This window comes from Onychomys torridus, chromosome 5 (genome assembly GCF_903995425.1).
Source record: "Onychomys torridus chromosome 5, mOncTor1.1, whole genome shotgun sequence".
In the NCBI taxonomy this organism is placed as follows: Eukaryota; Metazoa; Chordata; class Mammalia; order Rodentia; family Cricetidae; genus Onychomys; species Onychomys torridus.
The window spans coordinates 12,235,067-12,254,649 of NC_050447.1; positions in this window are offsets into that span (position 1 = coordinate 12,235,067).

Below are 19,583 nucleotides of genomic sequence, written 5' to 3' on the forward strand. Positions count from 1 at the left end.
GAGAAAGGCTCGGAGCTACAAAGGGATCCCAAACACCCAGTGTAGTCACCGACTGGTTGACAATATAGGTTTTCCACTGGCTTAAACTCATGTCAAACAGCCTTCTCTGGTGGATAGCCCACATCACTGTATCTTAGAGAAGCATTAATTTAGACTTGTTTGTGCATTAGACTATTTCCTCCTTCATTTCTGTGCGTTGCACAGGGCTGGAAAGTTTCTGGGAACTTAAGGCAGGGTAGCTTAGATCTTCACAGAATCACTGTACTTCTGAGCTGCTTCCAAACAACACATATTTAAACATGCATTTGGACAAACATGGGAACAATATGTTCTCGCAGACCCAAACAGTGCAACCTGCATCCAGCTATCCTTTAAGTATGTTAAAAGTACCATTTTGTGTATTATTTTATTGATGGCCACAGTAGTTTGATGGTGAATATTTTCATTAATATGAAATATAACGTTTAGCAATGCTTTCCTCCAAAAGAACAAAGGATCCCCTTCCTATGGCTGCAGAGGGAAGTGATTCCCAATCAGTTAAGGGTCGTTTCCCCAGAGACTTTCACTTCCCTTTCCTTTCTGTGATGGTGGAAAATTATCCAATAAAAGACAAGCAGATCACGCTTCATACTGACTACAGGACAGAAGTTAGACAGCTGCAGTGTTGATGACTACAGTGAATATGAACATCCACACTGGGGAAGGGGAGTTGGTTTCACCAGTCCCCTAGCTGAGCTTCATGCAGACATTCCTCTAGAAAGAGACAAAGGAAACAAAATATCCCAATAGGCTTGGGGGAAAGGGAAGTAAGAACAAACCTACTCCAACAGATTCACGAAACACAACAAGGGAACAGAAAGAATATGACACAACCATCACCCACAACCAGCTGCCATAAAATAGAATTTAAACTACAGAGTTAGCTGAATGAGGAAGAACTCAGAGTTTTGCTTTTGAAAAGAACCAATGATTATATAGAAAAGGCAAACAAATGTAAGAATTAAGGAAATCTATCCAATAAGACAGTCTCCAAAGTGAATTCATATAACTGTAAATTGGGGGTGAATTTCCAAAATATAGAGGAAAAACTGCAGCTGAGGGCCATGTCAGGGTCTGTGGCCCTACTGCAGCCAGGGTCTGTGCTGATGTCTGATGCTCCTGTTACCATCGAAGGCCATGAAGACACCCGAGACCAAGGGCTATGTTGGTGTCTTGGAGCCATACTGCCACTGGGGCATTGGTGACATCCAGACTCAGCTGTTGTTTAGTTCCATGTCGGGTCCATGGTCCTACATCAGCTGGGGTCTGTGCTTAAGTCTGGGCCCTGTATTGCTACCAAAGGTCACATAGAGGCCCAGGGCTGGGGCTGCAACCTGAGGCCTTGGTGGTGTCTGATGGCCATATGTCCACCAGAACCATTCCCACCCGAGTGGCCATGCCTTCCACCCATAGCCAGGATGTCATCAGGGCTCAAGCTGCTGCCAATGGCCATGTCTGGGTCTGTGGTCCAGCTGCAGCTGGGGTCTGTGTTGATGTCTGTGGCCTGTCACCTCAGGAGGCCTTAGGAACCATTGGAGATGAAATCAGAGTGACATGGTGAACTGGCCCCACCCTTCACTGCTCTGGGAAAGCTGGCCTTGCCTCTGGCTGGCTACTACAGCAAGAGAGCTGGCCCCCTCCCCTCACCACAGGGAGGGTGATCTGACCCAGAGGGCAGGCATGTAGGGAGTTGCCTCCACTACCTTGTCTGAAAAGGATGGCCTCAGTGGCCCAGAATGACCAGCTTGGCTACCACCCGGGCCCATAGCTGGGCTTTGGGTTGAATCACACTAGCATCTACCCCATCTGGGACCTGCTGGAGCTTGTGAAGGTACTGGTTCTATAGAACAATACTGGCAAGATCTCCAAGCCTCAGGAGGCCACAGGCTATCTATCCCAGAGGAGTTCTGGTGAGGATCTAGTGAGGATGATGTGCCAGAAACCAGAGACCTTAAACCAGACCAGTGACTCACTGCAATGGACATTTACCAGTCAAGCTGATGGGACAAAGTGGCATACTGTATGGTACACCGAAGCCTCCAGGGCCACCAGGACCAGTGAAGAGGTGTTGGAGAAGCAGGAAAGAAGGAGGAGGAGCAAAGAGATTTTTATTTTTTATTTATTTATTTTTAATGTTCTTGATTACTGTGTTTTGTTTTCTTTTGTGGTGGGATGTGGCAGGGATAAGGGGAGGATATGGGGGGACTGGGAGGTGAGCAGAATTGGGGTACATGATGTGAAACTCCCAAAGAGTCAATAAAGAAGTTAAGTAAAAAAAGATTTTTTCAAAAAAAAAAAAGAAAGAAAGAAAAGAAAAGAAAAGAAAAGAAAAAAGAAGAAAATAAAATAAAATAGAAAGGCCTCAAATTAGAGAAAGAAATTGGTATATAGAACTCCCCAAAGACAAAGAGAGAAGAAACTCTCCATAACATACAGCAGTCAGGATGTCAAAAATATAAGCGCGCGGGGGGGGGGGGGGGGGATTGTAAAAGCAGCTTAAAAAAACGACAACTCACATTCAAAGGCAGAAAGATCAGAATCGCCCCAGACTTTTCATCTGCCTTCACAAAGGCCAAAACTACATGAAATGAGTTACTTCAAGCTCTGAAAGCAAACTGCGACCCAAGAATTCTATATTCAGTAAAGCCGTCTTTCAACATTGATGGGAAAATAAAGATATTTCAAGACAAACACAAATTAAGGCCATTCATGACAACCAAGCCAGACACTGAAGAAGGTTTATAATGGAATACCTCACAGGGAGAATGGAGGGCAGCTGTCTTCATGTGAAGCATGAGCACACACTTTATGAAAACAATAGATAAGCTAGACTTGAGAAAGAAACAACCCCTTCAACACAGCAGCTCAGCAAACCCTCAAAACCAATATGGGAGAAGAAAAAAAATACCAATAATCCAGCAAAACAGAAGAACATCACCTCACAAATTTAGAGGAAATAGCAAGCCCCTTCTTTTTTTTTCCCAGTTTTTTTTTTTTTTTAAGATTTATTTATTTATTATGTATACAGTATTCTGTTTGCACATATCCCTTTAGGCCAGAAGAGGGCACCAGATCTCATTACAGATGGTTTTGAGCCACCATATGGTTTTTGGGGATTGAACTCAGGACCTTTGGAAGAACAAGCAGTGCTTTTAACCTCTGAGCCATCTGTCCAGCCCAGCAAGTCCCCTCTTATAGTAACCTTAAATGTAAATTGTACGTGGTCTTTCTTTCCTGCCTGTCAGCTTCTAAATAACAGACTTAGAGATTGGATATGAATTATAAATGCTCGGCTGATATCTCAGGCTTAAGTCTTACACTTAACCCATCTTTCTTAATTATGCTTTGCCACATGGCCTGGTACCTTTTCTCAGTCCAGCATGTCTGTCTTGCTTCTCTGTGTCTGCCCATGACTCTCTGACTCTGCCCTCCTTCCTGCCCCCCACCCCCCAGCATTCTCCCTGTCTCAGGCTGTCTCACCCAATTTCTTTCTGCCTAGCTATCAGCCAATGAGCTTTTTATTGACAATGAGAGCAACACATTTTCACAGTGTAGAGGATTTTTCCACAGCAGTAAATGGCCCCAGTTTACCACTAAAAACATATAGACTGATGGACTGGATTAAAAGCAAGAACCAACTAAACATTCTCTCCAAGAAACACACTTAGCCAGCAAAGAAACAGAATCCACAATGTCAAAGGATGGAAAACAGGGGCTGGAGAGATGGTTCAGAGGTTAAGAGCACTGACTGCTCTTCCAGAGGTCCTGAGTTCAATTCCCAGCAACCCCATGGTGGCTCACAACCATCTGCAATGAGCTCTGTTGCCCTCTTCTGGCCTGTATACATGCTGTATACATAATAAATAAATATTTTTAAGAAAGGATGGAAAACAAACTATCAAGTGTGATGGCTAATCTTGGTTGTCAACTTAGCTACATCTGGAATCAACTAAAACCCAAGAAGCTGGGCACACACGCAAGGCATTTCCTTGAATAAATCATTTGAGGTGGGAACACCTGCCCTAAATCTGGATATTTTGAGGTCAGAAGTACTATCCTAAATCTGGGCCATATCTTCTGGTGGCAGCCTATATAATAGGAGGAAATGGAAGTTAGAAGCTTTTGTTTTTTGCCTGGTTGCCCTCACTCTTGCTGGCAAGCTCATCTATCCTGTTGTTGAGGCTTTCCTTTGCTGGTATTACTTCTTCAGAATTCCAACACAAACTGAAGACTAGCAGCTCTCTAGGACTTCCTGGGGATTCCATCTGCAACTGGAACTGCTGAGACATCCAGTCTGTGGATTGAAGAACTATCAGGTTCTTATGTAACTACTTAGACCATAGTATGGAAGACACTCTAATAATTTACACACACACACACACACACACACACACACACACACACACACACACACACATACACGTTCTATTAGTCTGTTCCTTTAGAGAACCCTGACTAATATACCAAACAAATGAAAAATATAAACAAGCAGATGTTGCTATCTTTCTATAAGGAAAAGTAAACTTTGTAGCAAATTATTGAGCTGAACTTAAGAGATATATAAAATATTCCCCCAATAGATAAGAAATACACATTTTTCTCAGCAGCACACATAACCTTCTCCCAAAGTATTCAAGCCTCAACAAAACAGAGAACAAACAACAAAACTAAGATAATTCCTTACATATTATCAGATCACAATGAAAATAAAACTAGAAATCAACAATGAGAGAAATGACCCAAACCCCAAAAATACTTGGAGGCTGAAGGATGCATTGTTGAATGAACAGTTGGGGATCATTCAAGAAATCAGACAGGACATTTTAAGATTCCCAGAAACAAATAATAATAAAAACAGAACCTGTCAGATCTCTGAGACAGCCAAGGCAGCCCTAAGAGGAAAGTTTACAGTAAATAATGACACTGCACCCAAGGTGACTTTTCTACTGGGTTCTCATCTGCTGTGTCCTTTTCCTCCACATGGGGCAGTGGTGAGGCTCAGCAGCTTGAGGGAAAGATGCACTGCTTCTCTTGCTGGCAAACTTTCAGAATAAAGGAGGTGACATCAGTGATGCCTAAGTGCATAGAGCTGAAGGAATCTGTAAGAAAAAAGTCAAGAAATTAGCAAAGAGGAGTAAAGGAAGAAGTAACACACTTGCACTTTTTTTCTACAAAGCATATGACTTTAATTACTGTGAAAATGCTACACTCTGGGCCTTTAATCCCAGTACTACGGAAGCAGAAGCAGGTGAATCTCTGTGAGTTCAAGGCCAGCCTGGTCTAGAGAGTGAGATCCCGGACAGCCAGGGCTGTACAGAGAAACCCTGTCTCAAACAAACAAACAAACAAACAAACAAACACACACACACACAAAAACAAAATGAAAAATTGAAAAAAAAAGTCCCACTCTGTAGTTCCTTGTAGAGTCCTGACACACCCAGATGATTTGTGTTCATATTTCACACAGAACACACACAAAGTAGTCTAGAAGAGAGACTGTCTAGGGTTTGTGGTGGTCCAGGGCAATTAGGGTTGTTTAGGATCAGCATAACAGGTGCAGGTCAACAGTAGGGACTCAGATTGCAAAGCTGAGGTGCTTCCTGTACCCAGACATCCCTGGGAGCAGTGCGGTGGGAAGTGCCTGTGGAACTGTGCCAAGTGGTGCCCACCTCCAAGATCAGAGGCTCCAGACACTCTCACTGGTTATGGGAAGCTATCTGCGTTTCTCTGAGCCTCCCTACTTTCTAGAGTATTGTCAGGACCCAACAGCATGAAGTCAGAAAGTGCTTCCTCCAGGCTCGGCCCAAGCGACTGATGTGTCCCGAGCTGAGACTCTAATGAGTGTGGATGTTCTCTGCACCTTCAAGAAGCTCTCTATCCTTGGCCCAGTTTTTCTGAGCCTTGATCAAAGCACTTCTCCTATTGTAAAGGAGGTTCTAAAATTCCTATTGGAGTACCAAATAGAGATGTGTCTGGAGTGGAGACCTGTGGAGGGTAATCCAAGGGACCTCATGTGCACTGAGATGTCTGGATAGAGATGTTTGTGATCACCCACTGCACAAACATATTTGAAGCACCTACTTACTGTATGAGGGTGAATTCATAATTCTGAGAGCAGACAGGACTTCTAGGCTCTGGACTTGGATTCCACTCCAGGAATCAGGGTCTCCCTAGAGGTCTTTTGGATGGGGACCTGGGACTCTACAGGTGACATCCTTCCTGGTCTCCTCTAGGTATGCATACTTCTACCCTGATTGTGAAGAGGATGAAGAAGTTATGGAGTAAGTGGGCTTTGCAACAAGAGAAAGGCCTTGGCTCTCCAGAGTTGGGTCATTTGGGTTCTAAGGGTCAGCCTGGTCTACAGAGCCAGTCTAGGACAGGCTCCAAAAGCTACAGAGAAATCCTGTCTCGAAAAACCAAAAATAAATAAATAAAATAAAATAAAAATAAAAAAAGAACATAATCCCTGACCCCTGAAACAGGTTAAAGAAAGGGTTAAGTCAAAGAAAAACTCTCTGGTATAGGGAACAAAATGTCTACCTATAATGCCCATTGATATCCTAAAAAATTGGGCCCACACTTGTCAATTAATAGATTTATTAACTAAAATGGTTTTGCAATGAGATAAGATACTTGACCTCTAGCCAGGTGGTGGTAGCACACAAGGCAGAGCCAGGCAGATCTCTGTGAGTTTGAGGCCAGCCTGGTCTACAGAGTGAGATCCAGGACAGGTACCAAAACTACATAGGGAAATCCTGTCTCGAAAAAAACAAAACAAAACAAAAAACAAAAAACCCAAAAAACAAAACAAAACAAAATAACTCCAAAACACACAAAACCAAAAAACCCCCAAAACTCAAAAAAAAACCAAACCCTTGAACTTCTTTATACAAAACAAAAGAGGTATGATATGACTTTAAGAAATTATTATTTCTATATAAATTATTCAGGATTATAATCTGGCTGGACTCAAAGATCAGAACTACAGGGCCTTAAAAAACAACAGTAAAAGAATGTATGTCTAGCTTCCTTGTCTTTGCTACCATTGGTAAGCTGTAACTGATGGGGAATTGTGTATGTCTAGATTTGACTTATACTTGTTCTTAGAGTTAATTTATATATACCTAATAGATTTTGTTCTGTTGGTCCTCAAGCAACTTTAGAGATCTGAGAATATGGCATTTAATATAAAGGCTTTTTATGATAGAGAGACATGTCAGCTCCTGGCAGCATCCTGTATTTTCTCCCAGAAAATGGATAGCTGCAGAAAACTTCCACCTGAAAGCTTATGGCAAGTCTGGCCATACAGCAAAAACCTGAGATCCTGTCCAGACTGAATAAATGGAACAACAGAGGATCAATTGCTCCATGATGCGAAGTCAATGTGAGTCAGTCTCCCCAAATGCCTACTCCATTCACACACAAAATCTGTCAGATGTTCTGGGCTTAGCAGCTGAACAAGTGCTGCCTTTAGGGCTTCTGTCCCCACAACAACCACAGAGAAACCTGGGATAGCTGTCCTGGGTGGCTGGAAAGCTGTCTCACTTCTTAAATTTATCCTTCCCAGATCTGACAGTGTTTGATGACTAGGGTACCAGTTTAACAGCCCCAATCCCAAGACAACAAGCACCTTGATAACTCATTGATATGTTTCCTGTTAATAATACAAACAGGTATGCCTCATTCACAGACTTCATGGTATAGGATAGACTAGTTTCAGATATAACTCCAGAGGTTCAAAGTTTTAATATTGATAAATGCAGTTTTGATAAACTAATACAGCATTGACTACAAACAGTTCTTAAGAGTCCTTAAATTTCTATGAATTTTTAACCCTTTTGCTATGACACTAAGATGTAAATCTGTTTTAGCAGTCTGGCAGATACCTACAGGCTCCTGGAAAAGTTCTGATACTATATCAAGATATCTGGTCTGATGAAAACTAACAGTCTCCAGAGCCCATTTTGACCCACTGATTTTTGAGCATATTTTACAGTTTTACCCCTCCTGCTTGGGTCAAGGCCAATCTACAGAGTGTCCTCCAGATGCGCCAACCCCTGCACCAGCACTGAAGACACCAACTGGGTGAATACACCCCCATCTCCTGATAAACAGTAGATGCGATGTCTCATGTACTCCTGAAGAACACATCATCCCTCAATTCACTGCTGGTACCACCTCTCCAGGCTCCAGTGGACACCTACCTGGCAACCAGAACCTGGTTCTCCAAGATGTCCCAATAAAGGACATATTGGCTCTCATGTCTCACTCATTCACCCTTGCCTCTTCTGTACAACCAGGGGACCTCTCTGTCCCATACTTTCCAGCAGTTATCACTTTTCCCATGGCTAGCCCCGCTCATGGAGTCAATGATACTATTTTTCTCCTAGCAACCTGCCTTCTCAGCTGCCTCAAGGAACAGACACCTGAGATCCCTTAAAGAGGAAATATATAATTCCCTTAAAGAGGAAATGAAAAACTCCATTAAAGAGGAAGTGAAAAACTCCCTTAGAGAGGAAATAAAAAATTCCCTTAAGGAAATGGAAGAAAAAACAAAAAATTGGAAGAAATCAAAGAAAGCCAAGAAAAAGTAATTAAACAGATGAAGGAAACAATCCAAGATCTGAAAAATATAATTGAGACAATAAAGAAAACACACACTGAGGGAATATTGGAAATAGAAATCCTGACTAAATGAACAGGAACTACAGAAGCAAGTATAACCAACCAAATGCAAAAGATGGAATAGAGAAATCTCTGACACTGAAGACACAATAGAGAAAATAGATGTATCAGTCAAAGAAAACACTAAAGACAAAAAAGCCGTAACACAAAACATCCAAGAAATTTGGGACACCATGAAAAGACCAAACCTAAGAATAATAGGTATAGAAGGAGAAGAATACCAACTCAAAGGCACAGAAAACATATTCAACAAAATCATAAAAGAAAACTTTCCTAACCTAAAGAAAGAAATACCTATGAAGATACAAGAAGCTTACAGAACACCAAATGGGCTGGATCCAAAAAAAAAGTCCCCTCACCACATAATAATCAGAACACTAAACATACAGAACAAAGAAAAAATATTAAGAGCCACAAAGAAAAAAGACCAAATAACATATAAAGGCAGACCCATCAGAATAACACCAGGCTTCTCAACAGAGACTATGAAAGCTAGAAAAGGTCCTGAACAAATGTTATGTAGACACCAAGAGACCACGGATGCCAACCCAGACTATTATACCCAGCAAAACTCTCAATCACCATAGACAGAGTAAACAAAATATTTCATGATAAAACCAGATTTAGACAATACCTGTCCACAAACCCAGCCCTACAGAAAGCACTAGAAGGAAAAATCCAACCTAAAGAAGCTAAACACACCCATGAAAACTCAGGCAATAGCTAATTCCACACCAACAAACACCAAAGAAGGACAACACAACACAACCACAAAAATAACAGGAATTAACAATCACTGATCATTAATATCCATCAATATCAATGGTCTCAACTCACCTATAAAAAGACACAGAATAGGGGTTGGGGACTTAGTTCAGTGGTAGAGCACTTGCCTAGCAAGCGCAAGGCCCTGGGTTCAGCCCTCAGCTCTGGAAAAAAAAAGACAAAAAAAAAAAAAAAGGCAGACTAACAGAATGGATAAGAAAACAGGATCCATCCTTCTGCTGCATATAAGAAACACACCTTAACTTCAAAGACAGACACTACCTCAGAGTAAAGGGCTGGGAAAAGGCTTTCCAAGCAAATGGACCTAAGAAACAAGCTGGTGTAGCTATCCTAATATCTAATAAAATAGACTTCAAACTAAAATCAATAGAAAGAGATCAGGAAGGACATTACGTATTTATCACAGGAAAAATACACCAAGATGAAGTCTCAATTCTGAACATTTATGCCCCAAATACAAAGCCACGCACATTCATAAAAGAAACTTTACTAAAGCTTAAAACACACAGCAAACCCCACACATTAGTAGTGGGAGACTTCAACACACCACTCTCACCAAAAGACAGATATACCAGACTGAAACTCAACAAAGAAATAAAGGACCTAACAGAGGTTATGATTCAAATGGGCTTAGTAAATATCTACAGAACATTCCATCCTAACACAAAAGAATATACCTTTTTCACAGCATCCCATGGCACCTTCTCAAAAATTGACCACATGCTTGGTCACAAAACAAATCTCAACAGCTACAAAAACATTGGAATAACCTCCTGTATCTTATTGGACCACCATGCCTTAAAGTTAGACTTCAACAACAACAAAAATTACAGAAAGCCAAAATCTCTTGGAAACTGAATAATGCTCACCTGAAACATCAATGGGTCAAGGAAGAAATAAAGAAGGAAATTAAAGATTTCCTAGAATTCAATGAAAATGAAAGTACAACATACCCAAACTTATGGGACACTGTGAAAGCAGTGCTAAGAGGAAAATTCATGGCCCTGAACGCACACATAAAGAAGATAGAGAAATCTCATACCAGTGAATTAACAGCACAACTGAAAGTGCTAGAACAAAAAGAAACAAACTCACCCAGGAGAAATAGACGCCAGGAAATATTCAAATTGAAGGCTGAAATCAATGAAATAGAAAACAAGAGAACAATACAAAAAATCAATGAAACAAAGAGTTGGTTCTTTGAGAAAATCAACAAAATAGACAGACCCCCTAGCCAAATTAACTAAAAGGCAAAGAGAGAACACCCAAATTAACAAAATCAGAAATGAAAAGGGAGACATAACAACAGACAATGAGGAAATCCAGAGAGTCATCAGGTCATACTTCAAAAACCTGTACTCCACAAAATTAGAAAATCTGGAAGAAATGGACAATTTTCTGGATAGATACCACATACCAAAGTTAAATCAAGACCAGATAAACCATTTAAATAGACCAATAACCCCTAAAGAAATAGAAACAGTCATCAAAAGTCTCCCAACCAAAAAAAATCTCAGAACCAGATGGTTTCAGTGCAGAATTCTACCAGACTTTCAAAGAACTAATACCAATACTCTTCAAATTGTTCCACACAATAGGAACAGAAGGAACACTACCAAACTCTTTCTATGAAGCTACAATTACCCTGATATCCAAACCAAATAAAGATGCAACAAAGAAAGAGAATTACAGACTACTCTCCCTCATGAACATTGATGCAAAAATACTCAACAAAATATTGGCAAACCGAATCCAAGAATACATCAAAAAAATTATCCATGATGACCAAGTAGGTTTCATCCCAGGGATGCAAGGATGGCTCAACATACGAAAATCTGTAAGTGTAACATACCATATAAACAAACTGAAAGAAAAAGAACCACATGATCATCTCATTAGATGCTGAAAAAGCCTTTGACAAAATCTAACACCCCTTCATGATAAAGGTCTTAGAGAGATCAGGAATACAAGGAACATTCCTAAACATAATAAAGGCAATTTACAGCAAGCCAACCTCCACAATCAAATTAAATGGAGAGAAACTCAAACTGATACCACTAAAATCAGGAACAAGACAAGGCTGTCCACTCTCCCCATATTTATTCAATATAGTACTAGAAGTTCTAGCTAGAGCAATAAGACAACAAAAAGAGACTAACGGAATACAAATTGGAAAGGAAGAAGTCAAACTTTCACTATTTGCAGATGATATGATAGTATACATAAGTGACCCCAAAAATTCTACCAGGGAACTCCTACAACTGAAAAACTCCTTCAGTAAAGTGGAAGGATATAAGATCAACTAAAAAAAAAATCAGTAGCCCTCTATACATAAATGATAAAAGGGCTGAGAAAGAAGTTAGAGAAGCATCACCCTTTACAATAGCCACAAATAATATAAAATACCTTGGGATAACACTAACTAAACAAGTGAAGGACCTTTTTGATAAGAACTTTAAATCTCTAAAGAAAGAAATTGAAGAAGATATCAGAAAATGGAAAGATCTCCCATGCTCATGGATAGGTAGAATTAACATAGTAAAAATGGCAATCTTACCAAAAGCAATCTACAGATTCAATGCAATCCCCATCAAAATCCCAACACAATTCTTCACAGACTTGGAAAGAACAATACTCAACTTCATATGGAAAAACCAAAGACCCAAGATAGCTAAAAGAATCCTGTATGGGGGCTGGGGATTTAGCTCAATGGAAGAGCGAAGGCCCTGGGTTCAGTCCTCATCTCTGACAAAAAAAAAAAAAATCCTGTATGATAAAGCAACCTCGGGAGGCATCATGAACCCTGACCTCAAGCTCTACCATAGAGCTATAGTAATAAAAACAGCCTGGTACTAGTATAAAAACCAACATATGGACCAATGGAATTGAATTGAAGACCCTGACATTAACAGCTTAGATGCAAGATTGTAAAACATCAGAAGTGGGGTTGGGGACTTAGCTCAGTGGTAGAGTGCTTGCCTAGCAAGCACAAGGCCTGGGGTTTGATCCTCAGCTAAAAACAAACAAACAAACAAAAAAACCCAAAAAACCAAAAAAGCATCAGAAGCGAACTTCTGCCATCCGGGGTTCTCCCATTGTGCTGTAAGCCTGTATTTAAGACCTCCCTCCTTCAATAAATGGCATTCGGCATTAAAAGAAGAAGAAGAAGAAGAAGAAGAAGAAGAAGAAGAAGAAGAAGAAGAAGAAGAAGAAGAAGAGGGGGTCAAGATCAAGGTGGGAAAACCCACAGAGACAGCTGACCAGTGCTAGTTGGAGCTCACTGACTCTGGACTGACAGACAGCCTGGGAACCTGCATGGGACTGAATAGGCCTGCTGAATATGGGTGACAGCTATATGACTCGGTCTGTTTGTGGGGCCCCTGGCAGCAGGACTAGAACTTATCCCAGGTGCATGAACTGACTTTCTGGAGCCCATTCCCTGAGGTGGGATACCTTGCTCAGCCTTGATACAATGGGGAGGGGCTAGGCTCTCCTTCAACTTGGTATGCCAGACTTTATTGATTACCATGGGAGGCCTTACCCACTCTGAGGAGTGGATGGGGGTTGAGTGGGAGGGAGGTGAGGAGGCGGGAGAAGGAGAAGAAGGGGCAACTGGGGTTGGTATGTAAAATGGAAAAAATTTAATAAATAAATATATTTAACATAAAAAAATCACAAATGGCTGAAAGACATTTAAAGAAATCATCAACATCCTTAATCATCAGAGAAATGCAAATCAAAATGACTCTGAAATACCACCTTACACCTGTCAGAATGGCTATGATCAAAAACACTAATGACAGTCAATGTTGGAGAGGATGTGGAGCAAAGGGAACACTCCTCCACTGTTGGTGGGAATGCAAACTTGTACAACCACTGTGGAAGTCAGTATGGTGGTTTCTCAGAAAATTGGGAATCGATCTACCTCAAGACCCAGCCATACCACTCTTGGGCATATACCCAAGGAATGCTCAACCATACCACAGAGATACATGCTCAACTATGTTCATAGCAGCATTATTGTAATAGCCAGAACTTGGAAACAACCTAGATGCCCATCAGCTGAAGAATGGATTAAGAAAATGTGGTACATATACACAATGGAGTACTACTCAGCAGGGAAAAATAATGACAGCATGAAATTTGCAGGCAAATGGATGGAACTGGAAAATATCATCCTGAGTGAGGTAACCCAAACTCAGAAGGACAAACATGGTATGTACTCACTCATAAGTGGATTCTAGATATAAAGCAAAGGACAATCAGACTGTAACCCACAGAACAATGGAGGCTATATATATGGCATGGAGGACCCAAGGATGACTATAGCTTAGAATAAGATTTGGTTTTACTCAATTACTGAGCAACCCTCAATGAAACATTACACTATTTTTTTTTAAGATTTATTTATTTATTATGTATACAGTATTCTGTCTGCAAGTATGCCTGCCGGCCAGAAGAGGGCACCAAATCTCATTACAGATGGTCATGTGGTTGCTGGGAATTGAACTCAGGACCTCTGGAAGAACAGCCAGTGCTCTTAACCTCTGAGCCATCTCTCCAGCCCGAAACATTACACTATTAAGATAAGAATTTATACTGTATCAAGCTGATAATAGAAAAATAAATTAATTAAAAAATAAAAAAAATTTGAACTATTAAAAAAAACCCAAACAAACATATTTTGCTAAAGCAAAAAGGGGAAACTAGAGGCTCATCATTCCTCTCCACATTCTATTCTTTCCATTGTTTTATATATTTAAAATTTTTCATCGGTGGATTCTGCTGGAGTATCCACTGCAGATAAGCACCGGAGGGCTCCTGTTGCAAATCACCCTCTGGAACGATGGAAGGATCTTTCTACTGACACTTGGAGGGGACCCAATCTGGTGTTGGGTGGGCCTGGGGTTCTGTTTATGTCTTTTCTCAGGACAATGAGATTCCCCATTGGGTCTCTGAGCGCTGTGTGTGCCCTGTGGCTGCTGCTGAAGCCCAACATGGCAGAGACCTATTGGGCCTTTGTGAAAAACTCTCCCCTTCCGATGCCAATGGGGATTGAGAGCCCAATATGGCCAGCTTTGGCAAGCATTAATGTAAGTCTAGGAACTGCAGCCATGCAGTTGGATTCTCCAGAAGGTAATGTATGGTAACTGCTTTTTAAAGTAAGTTTGAGAACGTGTCACCCAGACACCTTGGACATTAAGGATCACACTGAAGATCACGGACCTCCATTTGGTAACAGTAACATGTCAGCTACGCATTTCATTCTCACGATCCTCTTCAAGCTGGAGCAGCACCTACTTGGTAAATTAACGCTCCTTGCTCTTGCAATACTATTTGAGTCTGGGGTCTTCCTTCAGCCCTTTCTTGGGACCCTACACACAAAAAAGAAAATGACAGAGACATTTCGTTATGACCACCGATGTAAACACTTTCAAAGTGCCTTCACACTGAACTCAGGAGCACATTAAGATGATTACACATGACAGATCTCTCAGCTACTTTTCCACTGCTGTGGTGAAACCCCGCCGCCATGCCGACCTTCAGAATGAAAGATTTCTTTGGGGCTTATAGTTTTAGAGGGATAAGAGCCATCACCACCAGCGGGGGCAGTGTAGTAGTAAGCACCAGACATGGTGACAGGAGAGGCTGAGAGTTCACATCTGGACCATGAGCAGGAAGCAGAGAGAGCAAACCCCAAAGGGCTCCATGTCTTTGAGCTCCCAAAACCCAACCCTTGTTGGAGGATATACTTCCTTCAGCAAGGCCACACTTTATAAGCCTCCACAAACAGGGCTTTGAAATGAAGAGAATATGAAAGACATCTCATTCAAACCACAACCAAGAGGGTTTCATTCCAGAAAGGCAAGGTTGGTTTACATATTAAAATCAAGAAGTTTAATGTCTGGAGAGATGGCTCAGTGGAGCTCTTCCAGAGGATCTGGGTTGATTCCCAGCACCCACATGGTGGCTCACAACTGTTTGTAATTCCATTTCTAGGGGATGTGGTGCCCTCTTCTGGCCTCCTCCAGCACCAAGTATACACATAGTACACAGACATATATGCAGACAAAACACCCATAAATATACATAAAATAAAAATCTCAAAAAAACAAAATGAAACAGCCAGGAGTGGTGGTGTACTCCTTTAATCCCAGTACCCGGGAGGCAGAGGCAGGTGGATCTCTGTGAGTTCAATGCAGCCTGGACTACAGAGCGAGTTCCATGGCAGCCAGCGCTATGTAGGTAAACACTATCTCAAAAGAAAACAGAAATAAAGATATAGAGGAAGGAAGGAATGAATATTGTAGTGGGTAGCCATCCCAGCATTGGCCTGGAAGTTCCAACCCCCACTGAGGCTTCGGTAATGGTCACACCCACAAGGCAGGGCGGAGGAGGAAGTGGAAGACCCAGCACTGAGAGGAGAGGTCTCTGGGATGCTGGACGCAGGAGGTAGACTGAGCAGAGTTCTCCAGAGAACACCGCCAGACTGCGCCATACCTTTGCCAGACCCTACAACCTATCCCTTCATTTGTAAGTTACCCCACAAAATAAACCTCCCTTTTAACTATGTGGAGTGGCCTTAATAATTTCACCAATAGAATATGGTGATATTTTATTTGCACTGAAATGTGATTTTATTTGTATGTTAGTAAAGTTGCCTGGGGATCAGAGCTAAGAGTAAGCCATTAAGCAGAAGTCTGGTAGTGGTAGCACATGCCCTTAATCTGATCACATGTCAGGCAGAGAGTCTCTGTTTGTTCAAGGACACAACCAAGCGGTGACCCAAACCTTCAATCTCAGTACCAATCATAGAGACCTGGAGGTCTGTATAGACAGGAAGTGACAAGGAAGTCATGTGGTGGGGTTTACAGCCAATGAGAAGGCAGAACAGAAAGTCAATAAAAAGACAGGACACAGGAAGAAGGTCTCTCAAGGGGAAGGATGGCAGTGAGTGGTAAGATAAGGTGATCTTAGCTCTTGGCTACTGCTGATCTCTGGGCTTTTAACTATTTATTTGGCTCTGTGTTTCTTATTTAAGAAGACCATTTAGAATTACATCTACAAAGGAAGGAAAAGAGAAAGAAAGAGTAAAAGAAAAAGGAAAGATAACACTCCATTTAAATAAATGTAAGGACAGGAATCACACCATTCAATTGACTGCTGAAAAGACATTTGACAAAGCTTAATATGCCTTCATAAAGTCCTGGAGACTTTAATAATAGATGAAACATATCTTAAAATAATGAAGGCTATATATAAGAAACCCATAGCCAACAATATATTAAATGGAAACAAACAGCGTTTCTCTAAAATCAGAATGAAGCAAGGATGCCCACTGTTTCCTCTCTGAATCACTACAGTGGCTGAAGTCATAGATACAGCAATGAGAATGGTACAAGAGGGATGGAAACAGGACAGGAAGATGCCAAACCATCCCTATTTGCAAGTGACAGCATTCTTTACTTAAAAGGCCCGAAACAACCTACGAGAAAACCCTTGGATCTAATAAACACATTATAATTGCAGGACCCAAAATCAGTATTAAAGAAAAAAGCAGACTTCCTATATATCAAGAATATACTCTGAGATAAAGAAGTTGAGAAAAATATCCCATTCAAGTTAAGTACAAAAATTTATTTAGGAATATATCTAACCAAAGAAGATAAAGTCTCTAAAATGAAGTTTTTAGGACATTGAAAAGGGAGGTCATAGAAGATACTTTACGATGAAAAGCCCTTCCAAGGTTGGTAGAACTAATATTGTGAAAATAGCTACATTATCAAAATTCATTTACAGTTGCATGCAATGTCTATCAAAATTCTGTTATGGCTTATTGGTGTTGATGTACGCCTTTAATCCCAGCACTTCGAGGCAGAGGTAGGTGGATCTCTGAGTTCCAGGTCAGCCAGAGTTCCAGGTCAGCCATAGCTACACAGCCATGTCTGTCTAAGAAAAGACAATACCAAAAATTCTGATATCTTATGTCACATGTTCAGTTAAAAAAAAATCCAGGAATCCGTATGGAATCACAGAAGGCAATGAATTGCCAAGGTGATCCTGGGGGAAAGAATGCTGTTAGAGGCCTCACAATTCCAAGCTCAATGACAACACAGAGCTTTAATGACAGACACTAGCCTACTGACGTGAATGGAGGCAGTCCAGTGAAACGGGACACAGGTTCCCAAATAAGATGATATAGTTATGGGTTTGGGATTTAGCTCAGTGGTAGAGAGTTTGCACAGCAAGCGCAAGGCCCTGGGTTCGGTCCTCAGCTAAAAAAAAAAAAAGATGACATAGTTATGCTACCTTAATTTTTGATAAAGAACACAACATGCATCAAAAAAGATGGCCTATTCAATAAATGGTGCTGATAAAGCTAGGCATCTCCATGTGTAATAATGGAATTGAAATCTTACATTTCACCTTGTACAAAAATCAATTCACCCGAAGTTGATAGGTGGACCCTGGCTCACCAGATTCCCACCATCTGTGAGGGAAAGTAGCAAAATCGGTCTCTTTTTAATGTATACAATGAGCACACATCTCATCCTCCCACGTGAGTTAATGAAGTTGGGAATCTTGTCAGCAAACAAGCAGGTTAAGACGCTGGCAGGCAGCCTCCAGAAATAGTGGTAAGAACAATAAAGTTGGAAAAGGGAGATTTGTCCTGGCCATCCCTTCTCCCCATTGCCCTTACCCAATTCCAGCCACCCCACCCTCTCCTACAGGCCTGAGCCCTTTTGAGCTTCTTTATGGAAGGTCCTTCTTCCTTAATCACCACCTCCCAGCCCAGACCCCCCCACTGGCCAGGTCCCTCCCCCACCTCTCTCTTCTGAGGTCCTTTATCCGTTCATACTGTGATCCTCACCACCCCCTCAGCTGCCAAGCTCCTGGGACATCCATTATGGTACCATCTCTCCAGGCTCAAGCAGGCACCTATTCAGGGTACATGGTCTGTCTAGCAGCTAGGACCCTCCACTCTCTGGTTTTCCAAGATGTCCCACTAAAGGGCCTGTCTGCTCTTCTGCTCCGTGCATCATCTTCACAGTACAACTAGGGCAGATGTTAATGATCGATTTTTTCCTAGAAACTTGCCCTCTTTGCTTCAAGAAACAGACGCCTGAGGTCTCCAGGATGACAATTAACCAGAGGCTCCTCCGCTCACACCTCCTGCTGAATGTGAGCTCACCAACTCCCGACTCCTCTTTCCCACATCGCCCCATGCCTACAAGAAGTAGTCACACTTGAACCCGTGTCCCTATATACCCAAAGAGTCTGGGATGTTTGGGTGGGAGCTCCACCTCAATGCCTGGCACCCTGGTATCCCTATACCCAGAGTCTGGAATGTTTGGAAGGAGTCTGGTGGAAGATCCACCTCAACTCCCCTCCCCCATCTCTTTCCCCAAACCCCTGCCCCTTCAAAGTCCACCAAACACAGCTCCTCCCCAGAGAGGCTCAAGACCACTCCCACAGGGTCTATAAGCCATATCCCAGATTCCAGTCTCACGTCCCTGTCTTCTCTCTGCTGCGGGATGGGGAATCGCCCAGGAGTGCTTTACCCATTAAACCTGGGCTTTCCCATTTGGTCTGATTCGGTTTGCTGCGTCAGCAGAGAGGCCTTCAGGAGGCCCAAAAACCTACCATTAACCAGATGCTTCCAAGTCCTTCCCTTCTTCCCCTCTCGCCCTCCCTCTCATCCCCCTCCCTCTTCTGCCTCTCTCCTTGCTCCTTTCTCCCTCCTCTCCCCCTCCCTCCTCCCCCTCTCTCCATTCTTCCCCCCTCCCCCCCCCTCTTCTTCCACTTCCCCCCTCCCCCTCCCTCTTCTTCCACTTCCCCCCTCCCCCTCCCTCTTCTTCCACTTCCCCCCTCCCCTGCTCCTCCTGTTCCCTTCTGGACTTGCTCCAGATATGGTGGTCATCTTGCTGTTCCAGGAGCGAGCCTGGACATGCTAGAGGAAGACCTTTCCCAGAAGGCCTTGCTTCTTCCTTTCCCAGGCCGGCTGCGAGGAGGAGCTTCCCCTGCACCACTGGGCGCTCTCTCCTCCTACGCTGCTTTATTTTCCAACTTTA